General features: G+C 44.9%; 1 protein-coding gene across 2 annotated transcripts in view; it reads right to left on the minus strand.

Moving 5' to 3' along the window:
* PTK2 (protein tyrosine kinase 2) overlaps positions 1-12,133 on the minus strand; it is a 263,844-nt gene extending 251,711 nt beyond the window's left edge. For both annotated transcript variants that reach the window (XM_088448066.1, XM_088448067.1), the window contains exon 1: positions 11,988-12,133. The gene's annotated coding sequence lies outside the window, so the exon portion shown is untranslated. The remainder of the gene's footprint in view (positions 1-11,987) is intronic.
* Between the last annotated feature and the right edge of the window lie 606 nt (positions 12,134-12,739).

Raw genomic sequence — 12,739 nt, forward strand, 5'->3', positions numbered from 1 at the left:
GTGCCAGGGTTACACCAGGAGAGAGCAGTAGTATATGTGCCAGGGTTACACCAGGAGAGAGCAGTAGTATATGTGCCAGGGTTACACCAGGAGAGAGCAGTAGTATATGTGCCAGGGTTACACCAGGAGAGAACAGTAGTATATGTGCCAGGGTTACACCAGGAGAGAACAGTAGTATATGTGCCTGGGTTACACCAGGAGAGAACAGTAGTATATGTGCCTGGGTCACACCAGGAGAGAGCAGCAGTATATGTGCCAGGGTTACACCAGGAGAGAGCAGTAGTATATGTGCCAGGGTTACACCAGGAGAGAACAGCAGTATATGTGCCTGGGTTACACCAGGAGAGAGCAGTAGTATATGTGCCAGGGTTACACCAGGAGAGAACAGCAGTATATGTGCCAGGGTTACACCAGGAGAGAGCAGTAGTATATGTGCCAGGGTTACACCAGGAGAGAACAGTAGTATATGTGCCTGGGTCACACCAGGAGAGAGCAGTAGTATATGTGCCAGGGTTACACCAGGAGAGAGCAGTAGTATATGTGCCTGGGTTACACCAGGAGAGAACAGTAGTATATGTGCCAGGGTTACACCAGGAGAGAGCAGTAGTATATGTGCCAGGGTTACACCAGGAGAGAACAGTAGTATATGTGCCTGGGTTACACCAGGAGAGCACAGTAGTATATGTGCCTGGGTTACACCAGGAGAGAACAGTAGTATATGTGCCTGGGTTTCTCGAGGAGATGAGGCTGCAGTGTAATGCTGTGCATGCACTGAGATAAAGGGGGAGATTTAATTGTTTTTAGTGCCGTAATAATTAATGGGCGCCTGTCAATGCAATTCGGACGCTCATTAATTATTGCGCTAATTAGACTGGTTTAGTCGCTGAAAACGGCTAAAAGTACTGGTTAGCATTTCCCCTGTTCCTTTACAGCGGAGCAATGTCAGACGGTCAGCCGCGGCAGCGCAGACACTGCCATATGCGTGACGACAAAAATAAAAACGTATATTAATTTCAAATCAATTCACACATTAGTCACCTTCCCCTTTAAAAGATCCAATGGAAATCCGCTTTACTGCCGAGGTCAGATTCTAAATCTTATTAGAATGTGAATACATTGCACCGGCCATATTACTAAAAGTATAGGCATAAATGGGAGGGGTTAAGATGCATTCAGCCAATCAGAAAGCAGATGCCGATAGTCAGTTCACATTTTGCACACACCATTTCTGCACCCGTTCCATCTTCGCATCTGTAACTATGGCGACCAGTCACCATAGGTACAGAAGCCCCCAAAAATAATAATTTACTGCACGATGAGAAACAAATTTGCTTGTTTAACTCCAACTCTTCAGGAGCCCCGCAGCTCAACCCTAAGATTGCCAACATCAGGTCTTAAATTTGTTTTAGAGACTTAAACACCGTGCAATGGCTAACCCAGACAGTGCATGTGTATAATAGGCACCCATGTGTTTTTAGTAACACGGCCGAGTTCGTGTCCCGGAGGTTTCCAGGAGAAATTCCTCGAGCGCTGCCTAATCCCTCTCCTGCTGTAAAATTGGATGACTTCATGCGGGGAGCTGGGAGCCGTCTGGTAGGACGGGGAACCTCACATGACAGAGCAAGGCTTGCTGCGTGCTTCACGGGGGGAAACGCTTCCGGATTACACTATTATTCGTGCCCTGCGGCCGTGAAAACTGAAAGGGAGCACGTCGCCCAACCGGTTCCCTCAGCGCCCGCAGACAGGCGGAGATCTACCTGTCATTCTGTTACTTTTATTATGTGTGTGGGGAAAACGCTGTCTCTTTCATGGTTTTATAGACACCACCAACATTCACACAATCACAGGTTTCATGTGGTCAAAGTTAAACAGACAACCGTGATAATGGGAGTAAATTGCACTAATCTGCGCTATGGAATGTCCCCCGCACTCCACCCTGTGAAGAAGTATTTATTTTTATTTTTATTTTAAATTACAGAAGTAGCAAACGTCTGTTTCCAGAGACGGTGTGGCCAATTTAGTGTCAGAATGAAAAGTATAATTAAGAAGGCGTTTAACCCCTTCCCTGCTGGAGCATTGTCACACCCCCTGTGCTAGGCTTATTTTGGCACGCTCCTGACTGGACACAAAACCTGTTATTTTTTTTTATGCCGTACCCACACAAATTATACCTTGGTTTTTTTTTTCAGAAGACTAAATGTATGTGTTCTCACGCAGCAAAGAGATCTACCCAAAATAGCCAGAAGTGGATTTTTCCCCATAAACATCACTAAGAAATACTTTGTGGTTCTTGTGTCGCTACTAATCTACCTTTCCAAAATAGGCATTGTACAACACCGGTTTTTATTTCATTAAGGAAATTTGCGGTTTGGGAGTTTTTTGTTTTCTTACTAGTTTATATGAAATGCATAAAAAAAAAAAAAAAAAAAAAAAAAACTGAGTTATGAGCACAGTACAAAAATAAAAATTAAAATTAAAAATAAATAAAAAAAAAAAAGCAACTCTGGATAAATCATGCTGCAATACATTTATTGTTTTGCATGCAGGGTATATACTGGCTGATTTGCATGTAGCTAACAGACAGTGGGAAGCTTTATTGTAAAGCTGCATACACACACACACACACACACACACACACACACACACACACACACAACGATTTTATGAACGATTTTCTGTCAGATTATTTAAAGTGTAATGAACGATTTTTATGAACTACAAACGATATTTGCATATTCCCTTAATGAAAATCGTTAAGTTGACAAGTCTGACTGAACTACAAACGTGAGCGCGCATGAACGATTATCGTTCATCGTTTGACTCAGAAAGTGAACGATTTTTACAAACGATTATCGTTAAACGATAATCGTTCAAAAAATCGTTGTGTGTGTATGCAGCTTTGCACTGCAATTTAGATTTTAGTTAGGGCACGCCCCTCCCAAACCTAATGGTACACACACCTGGCTGACGTGCATATACACTTACCAAACGGGCGATAAATCTGCCAGCAGAGCTGGGTTCTGGACTATAGATAGACAGTAAAAAGGTTGACAATGTCTACATAGACACCAGATGTTAGACAGTCAATAAGTTGACTGCGGCAAGAGGTCGACACACTAAATGTTGACAGGTGCAAATGGTCGACACATGTTTGTTGTTTTTTTGTTTGTTAGGGTTAGGCACCAGGAGGGAGAGTTAGGCACTTACCCAGACGGTTAGAGTTAGGCACCAGGTGGGACGGTTAGGGTTAGGCACCGGGAAGGAGGGTTAGGCACTTACCAAAGGATTAGGGTTAGGCACTAGTAGGGATGGTTAGGGTCAGGCACCTACTGTTAGGGTTAGGCACTAGTAGGGATGGTTAGGGTCAGGCACCTACTGTTAGGGTTAGGCACTAGTAAGGATGGTTAGGGTCAGGCACCTACTGTTAGGGTTAGGCACTAGTAAGGATGGTTAGGGTCAGGCACCTACTGTTTGGGTTAGGCATTAGGAGTGATGGTTAGGGTCAGGCACCAAGGGGAGGTTAGGGTGAAGATTAGGGCTAAAAAAATAAAAATAATGTGTTGACCATTTTTGTGTCGACCTCTTGACCCTGTTGACTGTCTAACATCTGGTGTCTATCTAGCCACTGTCGACCTTTTTACTGCCGGTTAATCCACACCCAGCAGAGCGATATTGCGGACTTCTCGTAGATCAATAGGGTGTGAGCAAAACTCTGCGGTAAATGAAAACAATGTAACAGTTCCCGATCACTTTATACAGGAGCTAAGGACATTGCAGACAATTGTATTCCTCCCTTGTAGTACTGACCACAAGCCAGAGACACAGAGTTGCTTTTTGAGGGGCTCTGATTATTCTATAATACATCATAACTAACAAATCTAATTAATTCAGTACTTTTGAACAGCAGAGGATATTTTTTTTTTTTTTTTTTTTTGGGGGGGGGGGGGGGACGCAATCTTTTGATAGCAGCTTGTGTTTGGTCCTCATTACTTACATGTTCAAAGTCCTCAATTCTGACGAAAGGCATAATCACAAATACAGAGCTTTTCAATGCGTTTTTCCCAGTTACTACTCATGTAACCATAACACTGCTATAATCCCGTTTTATATGTCCTATATATCTGTGTTTTGAGCTGCTGCCCCCCAGGAGAAGCGCTGCTGTAGCCCCGTGTTTTAGGCAGATTGATAAAGGCTCCGATCTTGCAGTGAATGGGTCAATACAGACTTTACTATACACTAAATAACCAAATATTTTTTTCCTTGTGGGATAATCCTGCCCGCTGCGCTGATCATACCGCGCAGACAGGTGATATTTATCAACTCAAGCACTGCCCCCTCTAATAACCACCTGGCATCTGCTCGCCCAATTATCTTACAAATAACACAGGCTCCATGAGACAACAGCAAACAGCCAGCTCATTACGTGCCAAGTACATTAATGGACAGATCGCAAAGACAGCCAGTGTTCAGCAACAGACCCCCCCCCCCCGCCAAGCTTACATCAAGCCCCTCCAGCAAGTACTCGACAACATCCCAATGATCGATGTATGATATGAAAGCAACAAGCGAGTATTGGAATCAGGCATTAAGCCCACAGATGCAATATGGTGAATGAATATGAGCGGATTACTAAAAGGTGCGTACACACTGGGCGATTACAGTGGACGACTGAACTATAACGTAAAGTCCACTTTATCGTCAATTTTTAACACCAAAACGGTGAACGATAACGACGATGCGCGTTCCCGCCAGTCGTTCGTCATTATCGTTCATCGGGTAAACATGCAGGCCAACCTGACGATATCGTCAGGGGAGTGAGCCCGGCGCTGAACAATATCGTTAATTATATCGTTCAGCAGGTGTGCTCAATGTCATGAACGACATTGAGCACACCCTGCCGGGGACACAGTAGACGATATCGCTCAGGGGGCATATCTTCTAGTGTGTACGGAGATAGATTAGAGGTTCCCAAACACAGTCCTCAAGAAACCCTAACATTCCAGGTTTTAAGGATATCCATGCTTGCCCACAGGTGACTTAGTTAGTACCTCAGTCAATTTGATTTAACCACCTCTGCTCAACCATGGATTTCTGTAAAACCTGACCTGTTGGGGTGCCTTGAGGACCGCGTTTGGGAACCGCTGGTTTAGCTTATATTTGACATCATGGCGGCCTCAAAGATTTAACTAATGGAAAAATCTAATTTTATGTTGCGGAGAGAGAATGTAATGTTTATTTTTATTTGATTCTAAGATTATATTTTATCAGCTTCTGGGAAATAAAAGCAAGATGGGGGTGTGTACTGTGTCAGTGAGCCAATGACAGAATGCCGTAGTGCGTCTAATTAAATACTCCCTTAATAATGAAGGTTTCTATTATACAATGCAGGTCACCAGCAATAGCAGAGGTTCAGGTTTCTCCCAGGCACTATATAGGTTGTATAGCCGTGACGTCATACAATACAATGAGGAAAAGCCGCACGCAGCTGGGCTCCTACATATTCAGGTTCCTGCAGCGGTAGAAACAGGAGGTCTGCGCCAAGCTCCGAACAATCGGCTGTCAACCCGAGATCAATTAACGCATGATTTTACCACTTTTTTTTTTTTTTTTACAACGTCTCCACATTTTTCACAGCTGCTCGTCCAAACAACGCAGCCAGCGGGATCAATGGCGTCACGTTCCGTGCGGAATTTCGTGGAATGACAAAATCCTTACATCATGTTCAATGGAACAAGCCCTCAAGTCCACGCCTGATCTGCGAGTCATAAGATGGACAATCCTTAAAGAGTCTTACACTTGTGTTCTGTAGAATATTTACAGAGCTTACAAAACTTCTCAATAACTAAACAATAGTTTTAAATAGAAAATGACAAAGATGAAATGTTACAGCGAGGCTGATGGCCTGGCCTAGAGAGCAGTGAAAAGACCAGCACCCCGCCCCCCTCCACCATTACGTTCGCCGTCGTCTTGCGGGATTGGTTATGTATTACAGTTGTTCCTTGTATATATCGTATTGTGCACATTTTATTACTTGCCCCCGACTTCCTCACCTGTAATTTGCTGTAGATTAAATTAGACCATACACGGATTCATTGTAAACAGAGCCTTGCAGAATTTTCCATGAAGCATCGCGTAACGTAATAAAGGAAAAGGTTAAATATGCACATAATACAGAGATGCCAATCGGGTTTCTGAAAGGGGAGACGAGAGAGCGCGTGTGTACACAGGAGATAATTTACATGGAGAGTGATCATTACAGACACCCCCTGGGGAAACACAGCTGCTCGCCGATAACAATCCCAATCTCATAGGGATGCCAGGAACCGAACGTACAGATTTATTGGCACCGCTAGACAGGGGCAGACCCATCAACATGACCCCTTACATCATTAACAAATCCTCTGCCCCCGGGACATCCCACTTAATCTAGAGTTATCCGAATTACTATTACTACTCGAGCGGACATCTTCAAATGTCATAACATTGCCATAGGATTCAAGGGGAGGAGGGTGCAAGACAAAATGCTAGGCGGTGGTCACTGTGGGCATGTTCAGATCATGCTTGTTAGGGCCCCCAGTTTCGTAAGGGGGGGGGGGATCCATACCTCTACAATTAAATGCCAAAATATATTGTTTGCAACTGGCATGGTAATAATAACACTGCACAGCAATGAAAATGTTTCCGATGTCAAAATAGTTACTTCTGATTGATGTCAGCATGCAAAGAATGAATATGACATTTAAACCTCTCAGTTAGCTCCAAGTTCTGAGATATAGCCCATGTATGAGGATGTAGGGGTATTCCTAGTGACGTGGGCAGAATGGAGAGAATCTTACCAGCAATCTGCGTTCCGCGCAGAGGGGGCGGGGCCTAATGACCCAATTAAATGAATCAGTTATTTGTCCCCTCCCCTATTCAAATATATGCGATTCACGGGATTACCCGCACAAGATAACTGTGGTGCACTGAGTGACAGCATAGGGAGCGATTCCACCAAGACATCTCAGCAATGGAACAAAGATATCAGGGGAGGTGACAGTGACAAGAGAGGCCCCAGAAGAGGAGGACAAGCGACAAGCAAAGAGAAAGCACCCCCATGTATAGGCCACTATATTACATAGTACTTTCCTAGGCTGTATGTCTGTTTCCTAGGCTGTATGTCTGTTTCCTAGGCTGTATGTCTGTTTCCTAGGCTGTATGTCTGTTTCCTAGGCTGTATGTCTGTTTCCTAGGCTGTATGTCTGTTTCCTAGGCTGTATGTCTGTTTCCTAGGCTGTATGTCTGTTTCCTAGGCTGTATGTCTGTTTCCTAGGCTGTATGTCTGTTTCCTAGGCTGTATGTCTGTTTCCTAGGCTGTATGTCTGTTTCCTAGGCTGTATGTCTGTTTCCTAGGCTGTATGTGTGTTTCCTAGGCTGTATGTCTGTTTCCTAGGCTGTATGTGTGTTTCCTAGGCTGTATGTGTGTTTCCTAGGCTGTATGTGTGTTTCCTAGGCTGTATGTGTGTTTCCTAGGCTGTATGTGTGTTTCCTAGGCTGTATGTGTGTTTCCTAGGCTGTATGTGTGTTTCCTAGGCTGTATGTGTGTTTCCTAGGCTGTATGTGTGTTTCCTAGGCTGTATGTGTGTTTCCTAGGCTGTATGTGTGTTTCCTAGGCTGTATGTGTGTTTCCTAGGCTGTATGTGTGTTTCCTAGGCTGTATGTTTGTTTTGTTTTGTGTTCTTCTTTGTGATTGAATTAAAACAACTGTTATTTATTTTCTATCAAGAAAATATCAGATTAATTTTAAAATAGCTTTTCACTATGACTATATTACTAATGTACATACAGTATAGTGCAAGTATTGTAGCTCAAAAAATAGAGCTAGAAAAAATTTTTTTAAATCATTTTAGTTTTTCTTGACCTCAAATTAGTAATGTATGACCATTATTAGAAAGGAAACAAATCAAAAAGTATTAATTTGTTGTACAGTGCAATTTATCACGATTCTTTCAGTGCAAGAGAACAGAACATACATGACAGAACGAAGTGATCATACAAACATTTTACTACACAGCTGATCTCAAGACAGGTACCAGGAGGCCCAAAATAATCAGAAACATTCCTCTCTCCGTCATACGATGCCCGATGGCTCCCAGTTACCCCTTACAACCAGAGATGACATCAAATGAGGAAACAGACAACGGAGAGCATTAGTCACAACCTGCGCAAAGCGACCACAGCGTCTGAGTCCGCTTACATATCACGCTAGTCAATCCAAGCAAATCATTATCACAGTCAGTAATAGGTTTCTCTCCTTTCAGGATGAACAGTACAGTAAACACCTGTGGAGACTTCATGGCGGCTCCCTGTCAGCAACTAGGATAACAAGAAAATAGATCAATAAATGAACACAAACCCCTATCTGTCACTTTTACCAGTGCAAATAGGCGCCTCTGCGGATTTCCTCTGCGGTCTTCCCGGAACAGCTAGAATCATGTAAGCGCTTGCGAGCAGGGCCCTCACTCTGTCGCTACATAATTCCATAAATGTGCAGATTTTGATTACATATATCTGTAATGTAACTAATCTGTCAGAGAACTTTTGCACTTTCTAGTGTTGAGATGTTCCTCTACTTTACGGAGCTTACTTACAAAAATGATATAATAATATTAACAATAATAAAATAGTAAGTAAGCTCTCATGGTCAGGGACTTGACCACCTTCCATTACGTGTTGGAATAGTAGTAACCAGGAGGTATAACGCGAGTCTTCTAAAGCTAGGTACAGACCTGAACATCCGGCGATCTGGCAACGGGACGATAGGATGTAGCGATATATCATGACAGAGTACACACTGCCCGATTCACCGTATGACTGCACGATATATCGTTACAGTATTAATGTTAGCGAAATACATCGTATATTCTATCGTATTGCACATCAGGTGGGAAGATGCAACCACATATTTAATCAAACAATGACGTGGCTGGAATTGGGTGCACACGCTATACAATGGTCGTTGCGATCCATCACAGATCACAAGATTGCCCAATATATTATGCAGTGTGCACCTAGCTTGAAAACCGGCCTTTGTGTTCATTACACAGTAAGTTGTTCCTGTAACGGTGCTGGTGGTGGAAGGGGGAGAGAGTAAAGTTAATATAGCTCTCTCTCACCTAGGGAAAGTGCTATGTACCTGAAAATAACACAAAGCATGGCCCGCAACTTCTCCTGCAGACAGAAGGAAGTGTCTGGTACGGTAAGTGTTATTTTTGTTTGTTCGGTCACATCTGTTCCCGCAGCTTGTCGCCCCAGCAAGAATATAGGAAGCCTGCTGCGTGTATCCAAATGCCTCACCCTAGATCACAGCCTTATAGTAACAACACAAACAGGTCCTGAAAATACTGTACAGTGAATGTGTATGTTATGTTTTTTTGCGGTCCTTCAAATCGCCCCGAAACAGCATTAATCACAACCAAGATCACCCACACTCCAGCACGGTCTGTAAATATAGGCGTTACCGTAATTCAGAAGAACATGTGTTTCAATTCATCGTCTTTAACCAACCCCCTCAATACTGGTTTATAGCAATGACCCATCTTGTACCGGCAACAGAAGTGTTAAGCCATCGGGAGGAAGTCCCAAGCTTCGGACGATATTCGGGTGAGATGGCTCAGCTTCCATAATAGTTTAGCAAGCGCCCCAGATCATATGTCACACGGTGCTAGACGTCTGCACAATACAGTAAGTGACGCCTGGTTGTGGCTGCCTGGAACGTAACATGCTATAAGGAAACCTTGGTGCACAAGAACTTATAAAGGAGGGGATAACTCATCTCTTTACAAATGTCCATATATTGCATTACAGATGGAGGAAGAGGGGAAATGGTATAACAGCCAGAAAACTAAAGCCTTTGTTCTGCCATAAACACTGCCCCCCAAAAAATTACGAGTAAATCAAATAAAAATAAATCACAGAGGTGCACAAAGGTTTTAATTCCTGCAAAAGCCTGTTGCTGCCGAGGCTCTCATGCCCATTTCTGGTACCCACTCCTGTAGTTATCTTTGGATATCTGATTAGCAAGTACCTTAACAGCGGTTACATAAATAACACACCATTACTCTCCGGTCTATGGGCCTCACATAACAGCCTCCGATTTTATGAATAGACACATAAGGATCGGGCTGCTCATGTTGAATATAGAAAGACAGGAACCACATAGAGCCCCCCGGGGCATCAGTAACTACAGCCATGATCTGCTCACAAATTACAGGGTCAGAACCTTTTATGAATAGGTCCCTTAGAGAAAGACAAACTCCTCCAGTAGAGAAATACATGTGTGCACCACACCACATAGTAAATCAAGGCAACATATAAAACTGCTTTCTAGTATGGAATTCACATCATGCAGGACGGCACAGGCAGGATTGCTCACACGCAAAGACGACTGTGCTCACAGAATTGCAAGAGGGCGCACACAACCACGGCAGGGAACACGCAAAAACGTGCACACTGAAGCACAGGAGGGCGCACACAATCACAGAAAAAAGCGCAGGACAACACGCAGAATCACAGGCAGAAGCGCAAGACACGCGCAGAACCACAGGCAGAAGCGCAAGACACGCGCAGAATCACAGGCAGAAGAGCAAGACACGCGCAGAATCACAGGCAGAAGCGCAAGACACGCGCAGAATCACACAGACAGAAGCGCAAGACACGCGCAGAATCACACAGACAGAAGCGCAAGACACGCGCAGAATCACACAGACAGAAGCGCAAGACACGCGCAGAATCACACAGACAGAAGCGCAAGACACGCGCAGAATCACACAGACAGAAGTGCAAGACACGCGCAGAATCACACAGACAGAAGCGCAAGACACGCGCAGAATCACACAGACAGAAGCGCAAGACACGCGCAGAATCACACAGACAGAAGCGCAAGACACGCGCAGAATCACACAGACAGAAGCGCAAGACACGCGCAGAATCACACAGACAGAAGCGCAAGACACGCGCAGAATCACACAGACAGAAGCGCAAGACACGCGCAGAATCACACAGACAGAAGCGCAAGACACGCGCAGAATCACACAGACAGAAGCGCAAGACACGCGCAGAATCACACAGACAGAAGCGCAAGACACGCGCAGAATCACAAGAGGACACACGCAAAATCACAGACAGAAGCGCAAGACAAACGCAAAGTCAGACAGAAGCACTGTATGGTCGCAGGCAGGATGACAGAGAAGCGAAGAACACATTCAAAATCACAGGAGGACACACGCAGAACTAACTAGTGCGCACAAAGGGTACATACACGGGGCAGACGAGCGCACGCCATAGGTCAAGAGAAAAAGTCTAAAAATAAATGCACGCAGAAGAGAGCTCATGAAAACGCTCAGGAGAGAAGCGCAGGCAGAATTGCACATGGGTACACGCAGCATCAAAGACATTGAAGAACAGGAGAGCGCGCACACACATGCACAGCTGTGACAACACACACGTAACAGAATGTACAAATGCATGCTGTGGTAGAACGTACACATATGATGCACACAAAATCAACCATACGCAGTACAGACATGTAATATAATGTACACATATGCATGCTGCACACACCAAATCATACACATGCATGTAATAGAATGTACACACATATTTACAGTACACACAGATCTGTAGAATAATGTAAACATGCTGCACACACATGGTACAGAATCACACACATGTACAGTACATACAGGCATGTAACAGTAGAAGCACACATGGTACAGTACATACAAACATGTAATAGTAGGAGCACACATGATACAGAATCACACACATGTAATAGTAGGAGCATACGGTAGGTACAGAATCACACACATGTACAGGATCACAGGCATGTATCACTATGACACACATATGCTGCATACACAGAACCACACACATGACCACTACACACAGACATGTAATAGTAGTTACACAGACACATATATGTAATAGTATGTTCTCCCAGCACTCACCTCCTGCCCGGCCTCTCCGAGACCTCCGAGACCCCCGGGTACCCGTCAGAGCCGCCGCCTCCGCCGTGACCCCGCAGCGCGACCCCGACGCACACTGACCCACAGACGCGGGAGCGCGCTTCCCTCACAGGCACCTCAGCGCCGCGCTCGCATCCTCTCAAGGCCCACCCAGCTCCCATTTCCATCTTCCCTTATTGGATGGATACCGGGAAACCCCGCCTACCCGTGCACAGACTCCCTTTCCCTGGCACCGGCACGCGCCGATTTCCCCCCCGCCCCCCTTGGAAAACACGCCCTCTTTCCACCGCCGGCCGCCTTGTAACTGCCCACTTCCGCCGTAGCTCCGCCCCTGTTGTGGGAATCTATCCCTACGGGAGCTTCCATCCATCCCGGTGACGTCATGTGCCTGGAGAGCCCCGCCCCCCTTAATGTCACTCAGTAACATGGCGGCTGGGGGCTCCTGGCAGGAGCTGGGGACGTGCACAGCAGGAGTATCATGTCCCTGTCATGTCTCCCTGCCTCTGCAGCTGTGGAAATGAATTCAGTAGTAAATGTGAAATCCTTCCTCTCCATCATGTAATGCAGCCCCAGACCCTGTTTCTGAGCATGGACACTTTTATCACATTCATTTAAATCAATTTATTTATTTATTTTTCTTCAAATATCCTTTTTTACCCCTTAGGATAATCCCAGATTTTATCCAAAAATTATTATTTTTTTCCCTCCCACAAAGAGGTTTTACCTCGCATCCA

This window comes from Taudactylus pleione, unplaced genomic scaffold (assembly GCF_031769625.1).
Source record: "Taudactylus pleione unplaced genomic scaffold, aTauple2 ptg000450l, whole genome shotgun sequence".
Lineage (NCBI taxonomy): Eukaryota > Metazoa > Chordata > Amphibia > Anura > Myobatrachidae > Taudactylus > Taudactylus pleione.